This window comes from Bos mutus, chromosome 4 (assembly GCF_027580195.1).
Source record: "Bos mutus isolate GX-2022 chromosome 4, NWIPB_WYAK_1.1, whole genome shotgun sequence".
NCBI classification, from domain to species: Eukaryota; Metazoa; Chordata; class Mammalia; order Artiodactyla; family Bovidae; genus Bos; species Bos mutus.
Window position 1 is genome coordinate 10891836 of NC_091620.1, and position 25238 is coordinate 10917073.

At 40.6% G+C, this 25238-nt stretch overlaps 1 protein-coding gene across 6 annotated transcripts in view; it reads left to right on the forward strand.

Annotated features, from left to right (window-relative positions):
• The window catches only part of CALD1 (caldesmon 1), a 231591-nt gene that overhangs the window by 58648 nt on the left and 147705 nt on the right, over nucleotides 1–25238 (forward strand). For 5 of the 6 annotated variants that reach the window (XM_070369035.1, XM_070369036.1, XM_070369034.1 and 2 more), the window contains one exon: nucleotides 12579–12619. The gene's annotated coding sequence lies outside the window, so the exon portion shown is untranslated. Of the gene's footprint in view, nucleotides 1–7612; nucleotides 7684–12578; nucleotides 12620–25238 lie in introns of all 6 variants that reach the window. The other variant, XM_070369037.1, reaches the window with a different exon arrangement.

Below are 25238 nucleotides of genomic sequence, written 5' to 3' on the forward strand. Positions count from 1 at the left end.
CCTGATCCTGACCTACCTCACTGCTTGCCAGATTCTGAGAGAGGGCTTTGAGCACAAGTTTTGCCCCTTTCACTGGTGTGTTTAGGATGATCTGGTAAGCTACCTGGCCTCACTTTTGTGGCCCTCGAGAGCAGTATCGGGGACTTGCCTGGTGGTCCAGTGGTTAAGAGTCCACCTTGCAATGCAGGGATGCAGGTTCGATCCCTGGATGAGGAACTAAGATCCTACGTGCCACAGGGCAGCTAAGCCAGCACGCCACAACTAGTAAGTCCATGTGCTGCAACAAAAGATCCCACATGACACAATGCATTTCAATATAAATTGAATTTATATTGAATATAAATAGAATTAATATAAAACAAATATAAAATGAATTTCAGCTAAAATTCAATATAGCCAAATAAAATGTTTTTTAAAAAGCAATATCCAGCTGCATCCCCTCAAGCCAGAGCAAACATTGCTTATGATTGCTCTTCGTCCTTTAGTATACTTAGTCAATGGTGCCATCTTGTTTTGTAAGGAAATAGTAATTCTAATTAGTTTCAGGAGGCTTAGACTTGAGACCTCTTTAGGGAATAAGATGGGTGGGTTTGGGACTTTGATGTGGCTGATACTAACCTGAAATTTACTTATAAAATTTAAATTCTGCATTTAGAATTGTCTTTCTGAGAATGATATTTACTTTCAATTAACCATATTTCTTGTCACACTGTGGTGAACCCTGAGATGATTACAGATAAGGGCAAAGTCAGGGACTTAGAGATTGTTAGAAACTGGATGGATGAAAGCTACATGATCAGACATATAACCATAGAGAATAGGGTAAAATAGTATGTAGTTAAATGATAGAAGGCAGGGGTCAGATCCAGCCAGAACAGGAGAAAGAGTTTAAATGGAAGTCATCATGATCTAATAAGACTACTCGGAGGAGATGGGGTTTCATCTGGGCCTTAAAGATCAAGCAGGAGTAAGACAGAGACAAAAATATGTCATATGGAGATATTTATATTAAAGCACAATAGTACAGACATTATTGTAAGACTTTCTGGAGAATTCACTGACCTGATGACAGTGAAAGGTGAATGTACAGGAGTAATGAAAGGTAAAGTTGAGTCCACAGCAGCAGCTATGAAATGGCCTCTCAGCTCTTCAGCTGTTGGGGGTATAATTGCTCGATGCCTCAGCAGCTGCACTTTAAAGTCTGTGCTCTTGCTGAAACCACAGATCCCATGGAATCTTGCCAGGAATATTAAAGGAGGCTTGTTCCTGGGAGATGTGGGACTCCTCTGGTGGACAACTTGGTTTTGAGGACTACCCTAGGTCTTGACTGACTTTTTTTGTAAGATTGAGGGTTGGGGGAAGGACCATTTTTAAAGTCTTTATTGAATTTGTTACAATATTGTTTCTGCTTTATGTTTTGGTTTTTTGGCCACAAGCACGTGGGATCTTAGCTCTCTGACCAGGGATTGAATCCACATCCTCTACATTGGAAGGTGAAATCTTAACTACTGGACTGCCAGGGAAGTCCTTGCCTGACTTTCTCAGACCTGCTCTCTAATCAAAAATTATTCCTACTACCCACCTTCCTTCTCTCCCTTCTTCACAGAGCTGAGCCCTGCATCCCACTCTGTGTTTCTCTCAGCTTCTCCTAGTTCTTCACAATCACCAGCAGTGTTCCTCCAGTCAGCTGCTCTGATTTGTACCAGCTCATGCTGGGTCATCAATGTTGTACCCTAGTCATTGGTCTGGAGGAGTGACCAAACTAATGGTTTCTTATGATTTTTTAAGGTTGAGGGAATGTTTAGAGCTATGCAAGATGGATTCCTAACCACTGGACCATCAGGGAAGTCCCCTAAACTCTTAAATATTTTGGAGTAGCCTTTAAAATGCAAACTAAATATAATTAATCAAGTTCCACTTTCTCTAGCATATTAAAATTTCTAATTGGAATCTCCAAATTAATAGGTAAAGTTTAGAGAGTAAGGACACTTTGGGCATTGATCATATGAACAATGTTTTCTGCCAACTACAAGTAAAGACAATTTCATTGGTTCCAGTGCAGGTCACATTTCATTGACAATCCCATGGCTTCAGTAGGTGAGGTTTTACTGAATCAGACAGTATAATAATGAAATTAATGATGAAATCCCTAATGAAATCTGTTTTCTTCCTGGCTTTAACGCAGTCCCAGAGTTTTATTTTAACTTCTAGAAGCTGACAGGGTCTAGGGTTTTGACTAAGCTGAACAACTTTACTGAAGCAGCTGGACTGAGAAATCTGATGTTTGAACCAAATGCATGGAAAGAATGAAAGTAGAGATCAAATGTGTGTTAGTTACTTGTGTGTGCGTGCGTGTTCCACCTCTTCAGTCATGTCCAACTCTTTGAAACCCTATGGACTGCAGCCCACCAGGCTCCTCTGTCCATGGAACTCTCCAGGCAAGGATACTAGAGTAGGTAGCCATTCTCTTCTCCAGGGGATCTTCCCAACCCAAGGATCGAACTTGGGTCTCCTGCATTGCAGGCAGATTCTTAACCATCTGAGCTACTTGGGAAGCCCGAATACTTTACACTATTAATATATGACATTCTCAAAAGGTTGTTTTTTATCAAATAAAGCATTTAAAAATATATTTCCTCTAAAAAAAGTTTATTAAAAAGTCAAGTGGTATATATTCCTTTTGTGAAATATCAGTTTCTTAAGAATCTTCCTATTAATTGCAGTTATGTTAACCAGGGTCATTGAGTTGTGAATCCATCTAGTCTTCTCTTGACCAGATCTAGAACACTAGTTTTGCCCATTGCTTTCTGTTTTTCTCCAAGCCTAGCTAAGGGTTTGGTAATTTAGTTCAGTTAGGTACTTTCCTTCCGGTTGCAATCTTCCTTCAGTCCTAATATTTTATTTTTCTGGAAAAGTGCAAGAGCTTATATGCACAAATATAGACTATAGAGTTTTAAAATAGAGCAAAATGTTATATCAAATCAAGTGTAACAGCATCTGGTTATATGTGTATATCAAATCAGCAACTGTGTTCCCAGAAAAATTAGATGAGGTTGAGGAACAGAAGGATCCTACCATCACCTTCAGACTAAGAATCTCACAGCTTATCAATTAACAACATTTTATTGAAGGAAATTACTGGAGTTCTTGCATCTTCCAGTTAGTAATTTTCATATGCTAGAGAAAGTGGAACTTGACTAATTATATTTAGCTTGCATTTTAAAGGCTACTCCAAAATATTTAAAAGAGTTTAGGGGACTTCCCTGATGGTCCAGTGGTTAGGAATCCATCTTGCAATGCAGAGGACATAGGTTTGATCCCTGGTTGGGGAACTAAGATCCCACATAGCCTGGAAGCAACTAAGCCCACAAGCCACAACTTCTGAGCTCGAGCATGGCAACCAAAGATCCCGCATGCTGCAACCAAGACCCAAGGCAGCCAAATTAATAAATAAATAAATTTCAAAATAAATAAGTTTAGGATATCTTTCTTAGATCAGGTGTACAGTCACAGCAACAAAACCATTCCTAAACAGTCTCTATTCAGCCATTCTAAGCCAGCTGTGGGCTGTTTTGTATATGCTGTGCTTAGTTGCTTGGTTGTGTCCAACTCTTTGCAACCCCATGGACAGTAGCCCACCAGGCCATACTGGAGTGGGTTCAATGAGTTTGGAAGATTTATGTTTATGTTACTGCTTTGACTGAACTGGCATTTTAGAAGACTTTTGGAATCTCCAAATTAATAGGTAAAGTTTAGAGAGTAAGGACACTTTGGGCACTGATCATATGATCAACGTTTTCTGCCAAATACAAGTAAAGACACTTTCATTGGTGGCAGAGCAGGTCACATTTCACTGACCATCCCATGGCTTTAGTAGGTGAGGTTTTACTGAATCAGATGGTAGAACAGTGAAATTAATGATGAAATCCCTGATGAAATCTGTTTTCTTCCTGGCTTTAAAAATAATCATTTTATCTGTTGTTTTTGAAACAGTGGCTATTAGAGGTGTTAATTCATTGAGTTGGATTATTTATTGTAGAGAATGTTAATGTTATAACCAGAGCAGTGAACTGCTGTTTACATTTGCTAGGAAATGGTGATTGTTTGGGTTTTATTTTTATTTTCATTTTTTATCACTAGTCTTATGTATGGTCAAAACTGTCAAGAGTGTACCTTAGGAGGAGTGTAAGGTAGACAAGCTTGCTGTCTACAGGACTATGTCCAAGGAAGAGTTCCATTTAACAAACAGTTATAGTCTCAGCAGACACTTTCCTTCAGAAAGGGCTATTTTCTTTGTTTGTGCTTTTTGACCACTGACATTTATTTTCATTTTTTAACTTTCTATTTTGAAATAATTATAGATTTGCAGGAAGTTACAAAAATAGTACACAGAGGTCCTTAAGAACCCTTCACTCAGTTTTCCCCAGTGGCAATATCTTATATAACTACAGGACACTATCAAAACCCAAGATTCAACTTTGGTACAACCCACAGATCTCATTCATGTAGGAAGGACTTTTTAAAACAAGAAATAATTCATAACAACCACATTCGTCTTCTAAAACCTGACCTTCTTACAGGGAAGAACCTGAGTGTTGCTTATTGAGCACTTCTCCACACTTTTCAGAGACAAACTCACTTGGAACTGAACTTTTTTAAAAAATTATATTTCTTCTAAAAGATTATCTTCATGAAGTACAGCATGTTGAGGACAGAACAAAGTTATTGTTTCCTTTCATTAAGTATACAAAAGCTAAGTGGAAAAACCATATGGGAAGGTAGAAATCAGTTTGCACAAAGCACTTAGAAAGCTGAATGAGGCAGGAATTCTCTTACTTGCTCCATTATATAAGAAGCCTTTCAAGACAGAGGATATTGTTTTTTATTTCCCCATATAGGATTTGCCTGAAAAGTCACAGGTGTGTGGCAGCAAGATAGGAATTTTCAAACAATAGTTTTCCTCAGAGTAACCTTCAACTCACTGAGCTATAACCTTTTCTTAATGAAACCATGGAGTTTTCCCTTTTCCCCTTTTTCTTAGTTAAGTGTTTTCAAGTTTGATCCATATATACACAATATATGTGTATTAGTGACTTAGCACAACTCTTGTAGGCGGAGGCAAGTCACACACACACAAGTTGTTTTGTGTTGCTGGTTTTTTCATGGTGTACTTAAACTGGGCTTCCCAGGTGGCCCTAGAGATAAAGAACCCACCGGCCAGTGCAGGAGGCATAAGAGACACAGGTTTGATCTCTGGGTTGGGAAGATCCCCTGCAGAAGGGAATGGCAACCCACTCCAGTACTCTTGCCTGGAAAATCCCATGCACAGAGGAGCCTGGCAGACTACAGTCCATAGGTTCGCCAAGAGTCATGCACGACTGAAGTGACTTAGCATGCACGCACACACTTAAGCTGTTTTGAATGCAAACACCCAAATATTCTGAGGTGAGAACAGCTCTTTACTTGTCACAATTTTTATTAGCAACAAGATATTATTGAGGTGTAAGTGACTTACCTCTCTGTATGTTTAAGGCATACAGCATGAAGGTTTGATTTTCATATGTAGATTGTGAAATGATTACCACAATAAGTTGAGCTAACGTTCATCTTTTCTTATAGATAACGTAGAAAGAAGAAAAGAATAAAGGGAAAACAATTTCTCTTTGTGGTGAGAACTTACAGGATTTCCTCTCTTAACTTCCTATCAATATATATCATACAGCAGTGTTAGCTATGTTGTATTCCTCAGTTCAGTTGCTCAGTCGTGTCTGACTCTTTGTGACCCCATGAATCACAGCACCCTAGGCCTCCCTGTCCATCACCAACTCCTGGAGTTCACCCAAACTCATGTCCATTGAGTCGGTGATGCCATCCAGCCATCTCATCCTCTGTCGTCCCCTTCTCCTCCTGCCCCCAATCCCTCCCAGCATCAGAGTCTTTTCCAATGAGTCAGCTCTTCACATGAGGTGGCCAAAGTACTGGAGTTTCAGCTTTAGCATCATTCCTTTCAAAGAACACCCAGGACCAATCTCCTTTAGAATGGACTGGTTGGATCTCCTTGCAGTCCAAGGGACTCTCAAGAGTCTTCTCCAATACCACAGTCCAAAAGCATCAATTCTTCGGCGCTCAGCTTTCTTCACAGTCCAACTTTCACATCCATACATGACCACTGGAAAAACTATAGCCTTGACTAGACGGACCTTTGTTGGCAAAGTAATGTCTCTGCTTTTGAATATGCTATCTAGGTTGGTCATAACTTTCCTTCCAAGGAGTAAGTGTCTTTTAATATCATGGCTGCAATCACCATCTGCAGTGATTTTGGAGCCCCAAAATATAAAGTCTGACACTGTTTCCACTGTTTCCCCATCTGTTTCCCATGAAGTGATGGGACAGGATGTCATGATCTTCGTTTTCTGAATGTTGAGCTTTAAGCCAACTTTTTCACTCTTCTCTTTGACTTTCATCAAGAGGCTTTTTAGTTCCTCTTCACTTTCTGCCATAAGGGTGGTGCCATCTGCATATCTGAGGTTATTGATATTTCTCCCAGCAACCTTGATTCCAGCTTGTGCTTCTTCCAGCCCAGCGTTTCTCATGATGTACTCTGCATATAAGTTAAATAAGCAGGGTGACAATATACCACCTTGATGTACCCTTTGTATTCCTAGTACTTACTTATTTTTTAACTAGAAGTTATTAGCAATGAATTTAGTTTTGTGGGATAAGGATGGAACACTATAAATACAGAAGTACTACCTTAAGGTCAGTAATAAACCTGATACCATCTAGAATAGATCCAAGACTGGTTTGAAGTTTCAGCTACAATTTCATGCAGCATACTTTTTGCATCTTAAGTCTTAATGCTGGTTGATAAAAGGAAAAGTAAACTGCTTTCTGATAACCAATTATCACAGAAGGCTTTCTGCTCAAAACATAGATGTATTTTATTCTTGGGTTCCTCTGTTTTTGAAGGGTTCAGTGTTTATTGGAGGAAGGTTTATGTCAATTATCTAATCAGAAGCAGACCCCAGGCTCTGCCAGAGATATTTTGGAATGTACGATCTACTTCAAAGGAAGGTTCCATGTCTCTGTACCCAGATGAACCCAATTTTTCATAGTGAAGACCAAGGTAATTAGATTTTCTTTTTCAGAGCAAAAATTATTTTTAGGTTGAATTTAATGGGTCATATTTCTCTGCTCAGTAAATCTCACAATTATCACTCCTCTCTGGAAAATGTAACTGGATGATCCACCAGTGTGCCAGAGCTTCTGTGGGTCACCACGGAAGCAGGACGGATGGCAGCCATGCTCCAGGAAGCCCCTGGATGCAGTGTGAGGCTGGTGTCTATGACACTCTCCAAGATCGAAACCAAGCCATCGACTGATGGCAGTAGTCCACATGCCAACATTTTTGTTTGTTTGGAATGGAAAACTTTAGGAGGAAAAAGACAGGAGACTGGATGCCAGGAGTATGTGGTAGAGATTTTAACCATGTTCAGTCACTGGAGAAAATCTGAACTGACCACTCTAAAGAGGGCCTTTCTTTGAAAGGAAAGGCAGTAAGTCCAGATCTAAATTCTAGACATATGTCTTCTTCTCCTCTCTCCTCTATAAGCTCTTCTGATACTGTACAAAGCAAGAGGAACTGAGGACAAGGAATCTGACCAGACGGAAGAGTGACCCCAGGTGAGGCCCAGGAGAAAGAACCAAGGCCCTAGCATGGAGAATACACTTGAGGCACAAATGACTTTCTCTGGGAAATTAAAAAAGATTCTCCATGCTATTGCGTACCCTCTTACTCCATCTAAGCTGAGACCTTAAGTCTCAGCTTAGATGTCACTTCCTCAGGAAAGCTTAACAGACTCGTGTTTGGCTAATTGCCTTCTCTGTGCTCTGACAATGCGCAATTCTTCCTCTATAGCAAGATTATCATACTGCATTGTGATATTTGATTTATATATACCAAAGCCTTTGACTGTGTGGATCACAATAAACTGTGGAAAATTCTGAAAGAGATGGGAACACCAGACCACCTGACCTGCTTCTTGAGAAACCTGTATGCAGGTCAGGAAGCAACAGTTAGAATTGGATGTGGAACAACAGACTGGTTCCAAATAGGGAAAGGAGTACGTCAAGGCTGTATATTGTCACCCTGCTTATTTAACTTATATGCAGAGTACATCATGAGAAACGCTGGGCTGGAAGAAGCACAAGCTGGAATCAAGATTGCCGGGAGAAATATCAATAACCTCAGATATGCAGATGACACCACCCTTATGGCAGAAAGTGAAGAGGAACTCAAAAGCCTCTTGATGAAAGTGAAAGAGGAGAGTGAAAAATTTGGCTTAAAGCTCAACTTTCAGAAAACGAGGATCATGGCATCCTGTCCCATCACTTCATGGGAAATAGATGGGGAAACAGTGTCAGACTTTATATTTTGGGGCTCCAAAATCACTGCAGATGGTGATTGCAGGCATGAAATTAAAAGATGCTTACTCCTTGGAAGGAAAGTTGTGACCAACCTAGATAGCATATTAAAAAGCAGAGATATTACTTTGCCAACAAATGTCCATCTAGTCAAGGCTATAGTTTTTCCAGTGGTCATGTATGGATGTGAAAGTTGGACTGTGAAGAAAGCTGAGCACCGAAGAATTGATGCTTTTGGACTGTGGTGTTGGAGAAGACTCTTGAGAGTCCCTTGGACTGCAAGGAGATCCAACCAGTCCATTCTAAAGGAGATCAGTCCTGGGTGTTCTTTGGAAGGAATGATGCTGAAGCTGAAACTCCAATACTTTGGCCATCTCATGAGAACAGTTGACTCATTGGAAAAGACTCTGATGCTAGGAGGGATTGGGGTCAGGAGGAGAAGGGGACGCCAGAGGATGAGATGGCTGGATGGCATCACCGACTCCATGGACGTCAGTTTGAGTGATTGATGATGGACAGGGAGGCCTGGCATACTGCGATTCATGGGGTCGCAAAGAGTTGGACACGACTGAGCAACTGAAATGAACTGAACTGAACTGAGTAGACTTCAAACTTAAGAGGACTGGGACAATGTCTTTCCTGTTTATGGCTTTATTCTCAGTGCTCTTAGCAGTCTATCTAGCACATAGTAAATACTCACTATAAATGTGCTGTTTTGAGTTGGTGTAGTGGGGCCCAAGTGATATCCACACCCTTAGTGTTTGGGATACTCAAGACTGCTTAACAAAAGTACTTGCATACCCTCAGAACCTCAATCCAGTCCAGTAGTGTTGAAACCATCTCTATAAAGTTTTGGAAAGTTCAGTCAACAGCTAAGAAGCCATTGTAAAATCACTGTAGAGCCTCACAATAACTGCACATAAAACACATTGTTTTTATCATATTTATTATTTTTTAATCATAAAGTCCCTGTAGAGATGGAAAAGGAAAAATAGCTTCAATTTCGTAAGTGAAGAGAGTCAGACCTCACAGTAGAGAATTATCAGCCAAGGTTGTAAAAATTGACCAGGCTGTTTGTGGCACCTCCCAGACATGGCATCCCATAGTTCTGCACGCTCTAGTTAACTGCTGCTTGAATATCCCTCTGCCACCAGAGGCCAGTCTTTATTGCCCAATGGAAAGAAGAATTGTGGAACACTAATAATCCCCCAAATAAAAGTTTCTGTTTCTCTAGTCATCATCCAAGTTTTAAAGAAAGGATTGAGATAGCCATGAAAATATACCTGAAAAGGTAACAGGAACTGAAATAATGGGTCTAGTGAAAATCAGACGTTGTCTTATAATTTTGTTAATGTGCTTATTTTCAGCCTTCTACACAGTTCAGTTTTGGTTTTCAGGAGAATTTGAATCTAAAAAGGGAACTTTGAGTCATGCCTCTTTATATATATGATAACCAGAAACTTCTAAGCTATAGTCTAAGTGTAACTTCAGTCCATGTTGATGAGAGTAGTTGGGTAGTCTGTCTACACTGTGATTAAACTGACTGACCTGATGATTTTGACCCTGTGTACATGGACAGTAGGACTTCCCAGTTAGCACTAGTGGTAAAGAACCCTCCTGCCAATGCAGGAGACATAAGAGACGCAGGTTCCCTGGGTCGGGAAGATCCTCTGGAGGAGGGCATGGCAACTCACTGCAGTTTTCTTGCCTGGAGAATCCCATGGACAGAGGAGCCTGGTGGGCTACAGGCCATAGGATCACAGAGTGAGACATGACTGAGACTTAGCAAGGCACAGCACAGATGGACAGTAATCGAAAGCTATGAATAGAGGAGCTGCCCTTTAAACCATTTTACTCCAAAGTCCATTGGTTTCTATAAGAAAATAGTTCTGTTTTTTAAAGGAAGATCAGTAAAGTGTAGGAGAAATCTAACACAGGTAAAAATAAATAGAGCACATTTAGTCTTCCAGGTAAAATACTTCTGGGCCTAAAAGACTGCTGAAAGATATATGAAAGTCTAGATGTTGGATGATCCATTCAGATACTTTCGTGTGATATACAGAGTATTGAAAGAAAAGTTACAGTACAAAGTATATAGAAAATAGTACACAAAATAGAGAAAAAGCATCTGGCTACTGGAAGACATTTTGGCTGTATTATCCACTAGAAATGTTTAAGCGATCTGAAGGTCTACCGTATACCTTTCAGTTCAGTTGCTCAGTTGTGTTGGACTCTTTGCAAACCCATGGCCTGCAGCATGCCAGGCTTCCCTATCCACTACCTGGAGCTTGCTCAAACTCATGTCCATCAAGTCCGTGATGCCATCCAACCATCTCATCCTCTGTCGTCCCCTTCTTCTCCTGCCTTCAGTCTTTCCCAGCATCAGGGTCTTTTCAAATGAGTCAGTTCTTCACATCAGGTGGCCAAAGTATTGAAGCTTCAGCTTCAGCATCAGTCCTTCCATTGAATATTTAGGACTTATTTCCTTTAGGATTGACTGGTTTGACCTCCTTGCAGTCCAAGGGACTCTCAAGAGTCGTCTCCAACACCACAGTTCAAAAGCAACAATTCTTTGGTGCTCAGCTTTCTTTATAGTTCAACTCTCTTGCACATTTAGTGATTCATATAATTTAAAATGAGATTCCCTGTAAGCACTAGATGTCCATGGTTGCCCAATTTAAAAAAAAAAAAAATGTGTTTTACTTTGAAATTTTGGCCAATTTTTTTTTTTTTTCCTGGAAGGTAAGGTGGGAGGAAGCAGGGGGTGGTGGGATATGGTAGAAGTTTCAACTTTAAAATATATGTGAGCATTCCCATTATCTAAAAGAGGGCTCATAATGTAACATGTTGTTTTATATTAATCTTAGATTGTATTTATAATTAAATATAAAACTAAGGCTAAACAACTGTTACTATTATGATTTAAAATGTAAATGTTATATACCTTAACAACTAAAAAATAATAATGATATTGTTTTAAAATAGGGAAGGAACTGTAAAACATAGTGTTAAGGAAACAAATCTCCCTAAGTTTTATAGTGGAGAGTCAGGTAATGTCTAAAGATAACATCTGTAGTGAAAACAACAGTTATAACCCCAGTCTGTCTGTCTGTCTAGCCATCCATCTTTCCTTGTGTCCTTCAAAAATTTAGTATATAATTTTTACAAAAATGGGTAAACTTCAGCACACCAAATTCTATTGGCCAGACACTTGTAGGGGAAAGTCCTAAACTATTAACAAAATGAGAGTGAAAGTAAAATTCACTCAATGCTGTCCAACTCTTTGTGACCACATGGACAATGCAGTCCATGGAATTCTCCAGGTCAGAACACTGCAGTGGGTAGCCTTTCCCTCCTCCAGGGGATCTTCCCAGTCTTGGGATCAAACGCAGATCTCCTGCATTGCATGCAGATTTTTTACCAGCTGAGCTACCAAGCCCTGTTAACAAAATTGTTGAGACTAACAAAACAACTGACAACTTTGTGACTTTTCACCAAGAAGACGATGATGATGCTCAAGATGGTGTCAATCCTTGGGCTACTCTATCTTGTTTTAGGTACAGTACTGCTTGCTAAGTTAAAGTTATACATAGAAGGGAAATCAGAAATGTTCAGTTTTAGAATTTTGTATTTAATGAGATGCCAATAGCTACCTTTTACTATTGCAATGTCTGGACTTAAAATGAGTTTTGCCTCATTTCCCCGGTATGTGGGAAAATGTTATACTTCCTTGCTTTGTTGTGACAATCAATTTATTTGGTGAATGATAATGGGTAAATTGAATGAAGAGAGACTTTCTGGAATTTCTAGAATCATGTGTCTGAACAAGACATACAATTGATCGATTCAGTTGTCAAATGTGTTGCCCAACATTGTATAAATAAGGCATGTAGTAGACTGAGATTTTATTCTTCAGTTGAATGTCATATTATGGTGATTTTCATAAGAATTTTGACAAAATTGAATGTTATAATTTTTTTAAAGAAAGACGCTAACTAACACACTCCTGGAATGCTGTCAGTATTGAATAATTGTCTAAAGAGTGAAAGCTAACACTATAAATAATCTATGATGTGGATACTTCCTTATATAAAAGTATTTCAACTTTCTCAAACAGTGCCTCTAATCATCACCTTTTCAAACTTCCTTTCCAGATCTTAAAGCAACTTGTGCTACTTCATTTGAAGAGAATTAGGTATGTTTTATTGCATTTTTATTTATTTTTAATATAAATTTTTGAAATGTATTCCTTTATTTATTTGGCTGCTTTGGGTCTTAGTTGTGATACGTGGACTTAGTTGCCCTGCTGCATGTGGGATCTTAGTTCCTCTTCAGGGACTGAGCCCAAGTCCCCTGCATTGCGGAGAAGGCAATGGCACCCACTCCAGTACTTTTGCCTAGAAAATCCCATGGACGGAGGAGCCTGGTAGGCTGCAGTTCATGGGGTCGCTAGAGTCGGACACGACTGAGCGACTTCACTTTCACTTTTCACTTTCATGCATTGGAGAAGGAAATGGCAACCCACTCCAGTGTTCTTGCCTGGAGAATCCCAGGGACGGGGGAGCCTGGTTGGTTGCCGTCTATGGGGTCGCACAGAGTCGGACACAACTGAAGCGATGCAGCAGCAGCAGCCCCTGCATTGGAAGGCAGATTCTTAGCCACTGGACCACCAGGAGAGTCCCAATTGCATTTTTTATACTCGGCTTTCTATTTTGTGGTACAGTTGGTTGTGTCTGTCTCCCTGTTTAAATTCTTTGAAGACAAAAACTGTGCCTTCATTGACCTTTGTTTTGCTGCCTCTCCACTATGACTAGTACAGTACTTTATATATGGACACTCCAGACTCAGGTCAATAATTGTTGAGTTGCTTTGAGATGAAATTGTTGGGTAGGTTTTTAGAAAACTTCCTGTGTAACAGGCCTGTGACAAAGCTCAAATGTGATTGTGACAGAGAAAGTTTTGACACTATAAAGTTATAAACTGGTCTTCAGTTCAGTTCAGTTCAGTTGCTCAGTCGTATCTGACTCTTTGCGACCCCATGGACTGCAGCACACCAGGCCTCCCTGTCCGTCACCAACTCCCAGAGTTTACTCAAACTCATGTCCATTGAATCAGTGATGCCATCCAATCAACTCATCCTCTGTCATCCCCTTCTCCTCCCGCCTTTAATCTTTCCAAGCATTAGGGTCTTCTCCAAGGAGTTAGTTCTTTGCATCAGGTGGCCAAAGTATTGGAGTTTCAGCTTCAACATCAGTGCTTCCAATGAATATTCAGGACTGATTTCCTTTAGGATGGACTGGTTGGATCTCCTTGCAGTCCAAGGGACTCTCAAAAGCCTTCTCCAACACCACAGTTCAAAAGCATCAGTTCTTCGGCACTCAGCTTTCTTTATAGTCCAACTCTTACATCATCCAAACATGACTACTGGAAAACCCATAGTTTTGACTAGATGGGCCTTTGTTGGCAAAGTAATGTCTCTGCTTTTTAAAGACATTTTTCATCATTTAAGCTTCGAGCATGTGATACGTGACTGAATGGAATTCCTGGAGAAGTGTATTAACGTGTTCCAAAGAGCTGAATCCTGAGGAAAGGATTAGGAGTGCACCTTCAGAGATGCAGCCTAGTTTCAGCCCAGAGACCCCACAGGGACTGAGACAGAACTGTCTTTGAGTGTCTCCTGAGGAGGTACGGGTAGGCAGTGGACTGCTGCAGGGCAGGGGCTCTGGGTACAGTGCACCTGGGTATGGCTGGGTGCAGCAGACTTGGGTATGGCATAAGCCCTCTTGGAGGAGGTCGCCATTAACCCCACCATAGAGCTACTAGAACTTACACACGACTGGGAAATAGACTCTTGGCGGGCACAAACAGAACCTTGTGTGCACCAGGACCCAGGAGAAAAGAGCAGCGACCCCACAAGAGACTGACCCAGACTTGCCTGTGAGTGTCCAGGAGTCTCTGGCGGAGGCGTGGGTTGGTGGTGGCCTGCTGCAGGGTTGGGGGTACCGAGTATAGCAGTGTGTGCATGGGATCTTTTGAAGGAGGTCACCGTTATCTTCATTACCTCCACCAGAGTTTGGCCTCAGGTCAAATAACAGGGAGGGAACACAGCTCCGCCCTTCAACAGAAACTGGTGTTAGTGGTTATTATCATATTTCTTTGGAAGGGATGATGCTAAAACTGAAACTCCAGTACTTTGGCCACCTCATGTAAAGAGTTGACTCATTGGAAAAGACTCTGATGCTGGGAGGGATTGGGGGCAGAAGGAGGAGGGGACAGCAGAGGATGAGATGGTTGGATGGCATGACTGACTCGATGGACGTGAGTCTGAGTGAACTCCAGGGGTTGGTGATGGACAGGGAGGCCTGGCGTGCTGTGATTCATGGGGTCGCAGAGTCGGACATGACTGAGCGACTGAACTAAACTGAACTGAACTGATCATACCCATCTGTAGATTGGAAAGTTTAACTTTGGAGCCCTTAAGCAAAAATTCTAGAAAGTCTCCATTTATCCCATTTATCCATTATCATTTACTAATCTCTGTGGGTCATCCTATCAACCCCAACTGTCCCCTCATCTATGTTCCTTGAAATGCCAGAGTTGCTAAAGGCTTGGGGAAGGTTTGGTTTTCACATTATCTTCTTATGTACACCCTGACATCATCTCAAAAGTACAATTGGTATAATACTTACATAAAAGGTGTTTATGAGGACAAAATCAAACAAGTAACTAAAGACTTAAGCACTCAATATGCTTCCCAGATGGCTCAGCAGTAAAGGAGACATGGGTTCGATCCCTGGTCAGGAAGATCCCCTGGAAAAGGAAATGGCAATCCATTCCAGTATTCTTACCTGGGAAATCCCATGAATGGAGGAGCCTGGCAGGCTGCAGTCCACGAGGTCACAAGGAGTTGAACATGACTTAGAGACTAAACAGCAACAGCAAGCACTCAGTAGAATGAGTACAGAATAGATATTTGCATGTTTCACAGATTTTACACGGCAGCACACATCTGCTTGAAAAGTAAAAAATCCAGCCCTTTAGATGACTGATTCCAAATTGTCAAACATTAGGTATCTTGTCATCTACATCTGGTTGATAGAATGTGAATCCTCCCCCACACCCCCCCCTCCTTTTTTTTTTGCCAGATGGCTTCAGCCATAGATAAAGCATGGACTTTTCCATGTTTCACATGGTACTTGATGTTGTAGAATTCAGTTTTCGTGCTGTTCTTTTCTCCCCTCTTGCTATTGCCTGGATCTCATTAGAAACCATTAGTGATGTAATACTAAACCTATGGAATCTTAAACATGCTTTTAAAATCCTGCGGAATAAAGATGTCTCCTACCAAACCAAAAATGCAGTGGGAATAGACAAAGTTACATTTCTTTAAGAAAAAATGACTCATTTCATAGTTTCCAAACTGTTTTGACTGAAGCCTCTCAAAATAAACTTTCTGCAATATGCAGCCTTTGATGTCTGACTTTGAAAAAAAAATCATTTCTAAAGATACAATTCAGTCTTTTTTGGGTGTTCATGTATTTTTGCAGATTAACCTACTTTTATTTCAACCAGTGAATGACACAATATTAAATAGCCATCAGACTAAAAAAGAAAAGTATGTTTGAAGTGGTCTTAACTCCTACATAAACCAAATGTAAAGAACATGCCATATGACTTTTTAAATTACCACAAAAATAGAATTTCCAGAACATTACCAGAAAGGGGATTTGGTCCATTAAGAATAACAAAACAGTGTAGATGTCATGAAAGTGGAAGATTAGGAGTGCAGTTAAGCTTAGTAATGATATTTTTGATTCATATGCTATTTCCTCGGCTAGGCAACATTTTTAATTTTTCACAGTCCTGAACCTTAATCCTTAAAGGGTAATTCAAGTTTCGGAGCTTACATGCCGCAATTTGTTTGGGGTGGCGATTTGCCATTGACTTGCCTCCGGCTTCTTTCATGCTCTTCCTTGGGGGACTCAAAGGTGGTCATTTATTAAGTCCAGGTCTACATACGGCCACTGAAATAACTGGCTTTCAATCAAACCTTTATAAAAAATCCAAACAGCCCGTGCTTGTGCAGTTGATCAGATTGATTTAAGACATCAGTTGCTTCTGTGCAAACAACAGTGAATGAAATAACTGGGTAACTGAACAACCTTTTCTTTCTTTCTTTAATTCTTTTTTTTTTCCTTTTGAATGTTTCCCTTTGGAGCGGTGGGAAGGAGCTAGACTAAGACGTGCATTCTAGTTCCAACTCTTCCACCTCTGTCTGATGCTTGGCAAGTTCCTTAACCTCTCAAACCTGTACTTTCTCATCTACAAGTAGACAGAAAAAACACTCTCCTCATGGGTTTGTCTGAAACATTAAAAAAGAGATGTATGGCATTTGACACACACTTAGCATATGGTAAATATAAATTTCTTTCCAGTTGCCTGAATGGCATATACATAGCATCTTCTGCTTTTTCCACTTTCCACTTTAATGATAACTTCTCAATAAAAAAGTGAAGAGAATATTTGACACTCAAGTCATTAGACTCAAGTCATTCATATCAGAATCTAAGATATCTCTCACTTGGTCAAATTCAAGCTCTATAGCCTGATGTCTGAGATAATGGCAAGAAGGGCCTATTGTTGGAATTTATGTTATATTATGAAACCTGTGCATCCTCTAGAACTTATGTTATCTTCAAGCCTTCTTTTTCTTTCCTTTGTTTGGCCCTTTTAAGTCTAGTATCCAGTAATATCTCTAGACTCTTCTTGAACCTATATGCATTTTCAGCCTGGTACCAGCACTGCAAGTAATGTTTTCCAAGTGTTTACTACCCATAATTTGAAGAGGTTCTTCTATTATTTGGCCTGAAACTGTCATTTCAAAGCATCAAAACTGAGATAAAGCAGGGAATGGGAGATGGGAAAAGGGCAAGGCAACTAATATTTATAAAATGACAGAAAGTTTAATAGAAAATGAATGGGGTCGTACATTCTGGTAGGCTTGGATTTCATTCCAGCTCTGTTTCATTCTACTTCATAGGGTTGTTAAGAGGATGCTATGTACCCAGTTAAAACAAATCTGCTTTGCAAACTTTGCTAATGCTAGTAGACAGTTAATTTTGGATTCCTTCTTTCAAATCATTTACTTTAATGAGTAATTAAGGGAACTTCTCTTGTGATCCAGTGGTTAAGTCACTGTGCTTACCCTGCAGTGGGTGCAGGTTTGATCCTTGGTCTGGAGATTAAGATCCCACATACGATGTGGTGTGGCCAAAAAAGAAAAAGTAACTAGGGTAGTTTACGGTCTTTAAATTGCTATAAAATGTCTAAGTATTAAAGAGGGAGAGAAATTAGTATTGTTTTCTCTGTAAAGCATCTGCCTACAATGCAGGAGACCCAGGTTCTATCCCTTGGGTCAGGAAGATCCCCTGGAGAAGGAAATAGCAACCCACTCCAGGACTCTTGCCTGGAAAATCCCATGGACGGAGAAGCATGGTAGGCTACAATCCATGGGGTCGAAAAGGGTCAGACATGACTGAGCAACTTCACTTTCTTTCTCTGTGTAAAGATAATTTCCTAGCCTAACTTTCAGATTTGTAGAAAGTGAAAGTCGTTCAGCCGTGTCCTACTCTTTTCAACCCCATGGACTATACACGTTCATGGAATTCTCCAGGCCAGAATACTGGAGTGGGTAGCCAGCCCTTCCCTTCTCCAAGGGATCTTCCCAACCCAGGGATGGGACCCAGGTCTCCCACATTGCAGGTGGATTCTTTACCAGCTGAGTAAAGACCAGCTGAGTAAGTCTTATATATATTATTTCCACCCCCACCCCTTGAATTATTGCTAACCACTTTTATTGCTAAGGGCATCTGCTCTAATACTTTAACATAGTGGGTCTCACACTTTAACACTGGGATCATCTGGGGGACTTGTAAAACACAGTGCCAGGCCCCTTCCCCTGTCTCTAATTCTGTAGGTGTGAGGAGGGGCCCCAAAGTTCCACAGTTTTGAGTAAATTTCTATATTATACTGATGCTGCTGGTCTGAGGACTACATCTTGAGGACCACTAGGGTGGTATTTGGAGAAGGCAATGGCACCCCACTCCAATACTGTTGCCTGGAAAATCCCATGGACGGAGGAGCCTGGTAGGCTGCAGTCCATGGCGTCGCTCAGAGTCGGACACGACTGAGCGACTTCACTTTAACGTTTCCCTTTCATGCATTGGAGAAGGAAATGGCAACCCACTCCAGTGTTCTTGCCTGGAGAATCCCAGGGACGGGGGAGCCTGGTAGGCTGCCATCTCAGGGGTCGCACAGAGTCAGACGTGACTGAAGCGACTTAGCAGCAGCAGCAGCAGGGTGGTATTTTGTTCTAGATAACCATCAAACCCCAAGAGCTAGGTTTCAAGTTGTGCCCAGGTGGCAATAACCTTCCCATGTCAAAGAAAAGAGAAAGGTGATTGGGAGGATCAAGGTTTCCTGTGTGGCAGGCCTTCCTCAGGGTGAAAGTTCTCATTCTTTCTGAGACAATCTCTTACTTTTAGCTGGATTTCAAGAAAAACGTGAGAAGCAGGAACTAAATCTTTATTAGGTAGTGTCAGTCACTGAGTCGTGTCCAACTCTTTTTGACCCATGGACTACAGCACACCAGGCTCCTCTGTCCATGGAATTCTCCAGGCAATAATATGGAAGTGGGCTCCATTCCTTTCTCTGGGGGAATCTACCCAACCCAGGGGTAAAACCCAGGTTTCCTGAATTACAGGCAGATTCTTTACCATCTCAGACACTTGAGCCACCGTGGAAAACCTTATAAGGTATAGGCAGGCCTAAGTTTGCTGTGTGTATAATGTGTGTATTCTTTCAGAATAAGATGGAGATTTCTTTTTTACTGAAGTCATTTGGAGTGGATTATTGATCTATTCAATTTATAAAATTATATTCAATCGTACAATTAAAGAAAAGACCTCTATTTGCAAAATAGCCCAAAGTCATTTTATACTTACAAAAACAAATGATCGTGGCACTTCCTGTAGATAAATCTTCCTAATGATTTATGAATCATTAATAGCTCAATTCTTAGACCCAGGTATTAGAGTTAAGTGTTGTATCTGAGAGAGGATAACTCCACAGACTAACCAGAGGAGATAGGACAGGTTGGAGAGAAACAAATGCATCATTTCTAGATTCTTCACCGACTATCTTTTCATCCAAAGTTTCATTGTCACCATTTTAATTAAGATTTCAAGAATCACCAAACTTATTTCCTCCCTGACCCATCTCATTCTAGACACTGATTGTGAATCTTTCCAAACTATCATTTATATTTAAAAACCCTAATTCCTACTGACTGTTCCAAGAATAAAGTGTGAAATGGATATCCAAGGACATAATCAATACAGCATGTTTCCCCAACACTCCCAGCCATACTTTTGAAAGTGCTCGCTCATGAATTTAACTTGCGTGTTTCTGCTCAAATGGCTTTGCTCTGTTCCTGAGCAAGAGTGGAATATCCTCACTCCTTTTTTTTCTAGTTATCCTGAATCTTAACTCTACCCTGAGAGCCAATCTTCTCTGTGAAGTCTCTTCTGAGTACTGTGTGTATGTGTGTGTTATGTGTGTGTGTGTGTGTGCGTGTGTGCTCAATCATTCAGTTGTGTCCAACTCTTTGCAACTCTGTGAACCATAGTCTGCCAAGCTCCTCTGTCCATGGAATTTTTCCAAGAAACAATACTGGAGCAGATCGCCACTTCCTACTCCAAAGGATCTTCCCAACCCCGGGATCAAACCCGCAACTATTGCATCTCCTACCTTGGCAGACAGATTGTTTACCACTGTGCCCCCTGGGAAGCCTTCCTGAATACTGTGGGTCATCTAATCCATAAATAGCAGAGCTCTTCCAATACACCCTTCATCCTTTTACCCTTGAGGGACTTGAGGTCTGCAGAGTTCATGACTTGCCCAAAGTCCCGTGACTAGTTAGCAGTGTCACCAGAACCTAAAATTGAGGCCATTTAACATCTAGCCAGTACTTTCCATTACACAGCGACAGTTGTCCGAATTATTTAAACTAATCATAACCTTTTTTGTATTGTTGATTAATTGTTCATCATAAGTATGTAACCTGGAAATGACAAAGCTCTTCCTGGGTTATTGGGGCCTCAATCTCCATATTTCTAGGAATCCTCAAGAAAGAGAGTGCTGGGAATGCCTATGTTTTCCAGTCACCTCCTGCTCCAAATTCCTGTCATCCTCTTAGAATTTTCCACCCTTCCCTATCTCTCTCAGCTTCACCCTATGCATGGAAAAACTCCTTTTTTCCTGATTCCCACAAAACTGTGCTGTTTAATAGACTCTGATGAATGGTTTGAGGTGTTAGAAGGACATCATGGTACAGCCCAAACTGGATCACAGTTTAAAAGAAAATGTTAGACATGGTGGCCAGTGGGGCCTAAGGAGGAAGAGGGCAAATGAAAAGTTACCTGAGACTGGAATGGCTGCAGGGGTAAAAATCAGCTTTTTAACTCTTTGCCTAATTCTCTCCCAAGCAACTTGGGGGTGGGAACATTGTTCCCCTTTTACAGAAACAAAAATAGATCAAAGTGTTCAATTTACATAAAACAAAACAGTCATCTGCCCTGGGCTTATGCTCTTAGTAGCTCTAAGTCACAACAAAAATGTTGACGTTAGTTTTTCTTTAACTTGGGCCAGACTGAATTTTTAGGCAGCACGCCATTCCTCAATGACCAAGGCAAATTTCCGAGGTCAATGGTATATTTTTCCCTTTGAATTTCTGCACAGGTAGTTAGGAAAAAGCCTCGCGCAGGAGTGTGCAGAACGCCCTGAGATTAGGAAGAGAACAGATGCAGAACGTGGGAGCTTGCTGACGTTTACCGGGTGTTTCCTTCATGGCGGGTGTCATACTGCCATGTGAGATCTCACTTAGTTCCCACAACAACCGTGCAAAATAGATGCTTCCCATTTTTACGGAGAAATTAAAACAGTCCGCAAAAGTCATCCAGCCAGTAAGTGGCAGATCTGCAGTGCAGATCCAGGTCTGTCTGCCTCTAAAACATTTCTCATGCCTCAAAACAGCCGAAGAAATTGCAGTGCCTGATCAGATGACAACTGTAGCAGGCCAGGCACAAAAGTTTATGAACAAAGAAAACAGTAGTGGGAATGGAAACAAGGAAGCCCTCATGACTGAAACAGCCCAAGGAGAGTTCTCAGATTTGATGACTATTCATTTGTGGACTTCCCCGATGGCTTAGCTGGTAAGCTGGTAAAGAACCCACCTGCCAGTCCAGAAGATACAAGAGACATGGGTTCAGTCCCTAGGTTGGGAAGATCCCTTGGAGAAGGAAATGCAACCCATTCCAGTATTCTTGCTTGGAGATTCCCATGGATCAAGGAGCCTAGCAGGCTTCAGTCCATGGGGTCCCTAAGAGTCGGACACGACGGAGCACACACACATATGTATTGTATTTGTGATGAGAGAAAGGGTGAATTTAACACAGTATTGATATCTATAGCTGAGTACCAGGAGTAAGAAGCAGAGATGTCAGTCAGAGATGTTGTTTGCAGAAGATAATGAATGATAAATCCATGATGGGAAATGGTAAATTTTCTTTCATCCTTTCTTCTGTGTGAAGCTATTTGATTTTACACAAACTCAGAGGCCCTCCTACAGAATCTTAATTGGGTATGCTCAGTCACTCAGCCTTTATAACCCAAGAAGGGCAACGTATTCAATGTACTATCACTGAGAGCCTTCTTGGGCAACTTTTATTTATTCGTCTTGCCTGTGAGTGGGCAAGGCGGGCAGGTATCTGGTTTTTGTTACTGCGCAGAAGTCCTTACAGTTTTGTTGATGTGAACGGATAAGTACTAGCATCTGAATGGCAATTACTCTATGTCTAAACAGAGGACTCTGTGGCAGTTTTCTTACTAAAAAGTTGTTAAATTTGGCAATCCTCACTCTGTTCCAGTCATACATTTTCTTAGCCATATTAGGTTATATGGAAATAAGCCAGTATCATGGCTGGTGTATGAGCAGTTTTTCTGTACCAAGGCAGTTTTCTGGAGAGCCTTTTCTCATTAGTTTAAAAGGAAAAGAGGCAAATGTGGCTCAGAGTATATTTTGATATATGGCTGGAAAGAAAAATAAAATCTTGCCAATCCCAAAAAATATTAGGAATAGCAACTGAGACCAAAATCAGATTTTTAACCTTGAAGACTTGGGAATTTATTTGCTTTTGGGTATTTGGGTATTTATTTGCTTCTTAATGAAGGGCTGTATCAATTTATTAAAAGTCCAACTAACCTTATCACAGATGCGGAGGAAGAGATTAGAACAAAGTCACATTGACTGTCTCATATTTTCTCTTGCTCTTGTTATCGCTCAGTCTCTCATGTTAGAAATTCAGCATCTGCGTTCTGGACCCACTACAGTCTGAGTAGTCATAGACATTGGACTTAATTTCATTGTTCACCAAATGGAGATGATATATTCTGTATCTCACAATGTTCTTATGAGAATCAAAGGACGTAATGCATGATTCAACCATTAACGATGGAAAGTATACTTTCTCTTCCAATCTACTTTTAGAGAAAAGTGTAGCAGCAGGTTATTTATCTGGTTGCTTTGGTATGGTTATCTCCCTTTCATTCAGAATTTAATCATATGCTATTTTGACACCTAATAAAAATTCATCCAAATATTCATTAATTTATTCAGTTTATTGAGGACTTGTTCAATGACAAACTTAGTAAATACTCTATCTGCAAATAGATAATAAACCTATAAATTAATTAATCTATAATTAATTGATTCCCTATCTTCTCACTGGATATTCTTTTGAAATATTGAGTGTTTCTTGGTCAATTATTCATTTTATACATATTTGTTGAGGGATCACTATATTTTAGGTAATTGCAAAGGGATCAATGGTTTTAAAAAAAAGCAGACAACCTTTATGGAGCTTTCAACCTGGTAGGAAAGACAAACATTAAATAAATACATAGACACCAAAACATAAATGTCATTACAAATTGTGATTGTACATGAAGATAAATAACAAGAGCCACAAAAAAAAAATAATATGAAGGGAAAAAATCTTAAAAATCTTCATAGCTAATATCTTTAATTTATATACCTCAGCAATATAAATGGATAAAATACTTAAAGCTTTAATCATGTGTCTTGTGGTTGTGCTATAACAAAAAAATCATGTTTTGTGAGTGTTGCAGAAACTTTGTCTTTGTGGGTTTAAGGAAAGCTAAGGGCTATCCAAGTGAGAAATGTGCTGGTATTACTAAGGAAAGGTAAGGGAATCATTTTAGTCTTAGAGAACAGCATGACCTAAGGCCTGCAAGATTTAGATCCATGCAAGAAACTGAAAGTCTGACCAAATCACAAAATTAGTGATGCAAGAGGAAACTGGAGAGTGAGGCAGGGACAGATCATAAATAGCAGCTGCAGGTTGTGTAAATAATTGAATCTATAATGTAAGCGCACTATGAAGCCATAGAGGTATTTTGAGCAGGGCAGTGATCCGATCAGATTAGTGTTTTTTAAAAAGGTCTTTATTTGCAGAAGGCCAGAAAATCTGAACAGAAAGATGTGTAAAGGAGTCTCCTGGAATGATCAGAAGAGATAACGTGGCTCGGATTAGAGCAGTAGCAATAATTATGAAGATAAATGGACTGCTTCTCTAAATATTCGGGAGGGAGAATCACTGGGCTTATTTATTGCATGGGGAGTAGTGGGGAATATACGGTGAGGACAAAGCGGCTGGAAAGACTCCCGAGTCAGGGCTCAAGCAGTCAGGTGAATGCTAGTGCCATATTTGAAGATGGGAAAACTCAGGAAATATGGATTATGTTCAGTTATTAACATATTCTTTTTGCTGAAAGAAAAAGGAGCAGTGCTTGAATGTTTTGAGTTGTAGAGAGGAAACAAAAGTATAAACTCTACCTTCACGGTATTTGCACGGTAAGCATTAAGCCCACTATTGACACTATTTGACTTCCCTGGGCTTCCCTGGTGGCTCAGACAGTAAAAAAAATCCACCTGTAATCTGGGGAGACCTGGGTTCAATCCCTGGGTTAGGAAGATTCCCTGGAGAAGGGAACGGATACTCACTCCAGTATTCTGGCTTGGAATTTCATGGACAGAGGAGCCTGGAAGGCTACACTCCGTGGGGTCGCAAAGACTCGAACATGACTGAGTGACTTTCACTACCAGACCTTCTCAAACCACCTCCTATGATGCTATGGGTTACCTCACTACTAGGGCTTATTCCCTCTCCTTTCTCCCACTGTGTGACTGTGTGTACCTACCTATAATGTGTTTGCTTACAGTACACTTTTGTGTGTATTTTGCTTATAATACGCTTTTGAATTATCTCATTTCCCAAGACTTCAACTGGTCGGTCTTGAAAATGAGGTATTTGTTTGGTTTTTGGCTGTGCCAGGCCTCGGTTGTGGCATACCAGGCCTTTGCCGTGGCATCCAGGGTCCTTAGCTGCAGCACGTGGGATCTAGTTCCCTGACCAGGATTGAACCCAGGCCCCCTGCATTGGGAACATGAAGCCTTGGCCCACTGGGCCACCAAGGGAGTCTCCCAAAATTAGGTTCTTTAAAACAACTTTGGGAATGGGAAGTTGTTCTACAATCTTGGCAGTGCATGGATAACACTAGAGGTCTTTTCAATTTTGTCTTGCTATGAATATATTATTTGCTGTAACTCATCTGTGAGTATTTTGGTGGCATTGCAATTATTGTTCCAACTTTTCCAGCTGGTTATTTGAAAACAA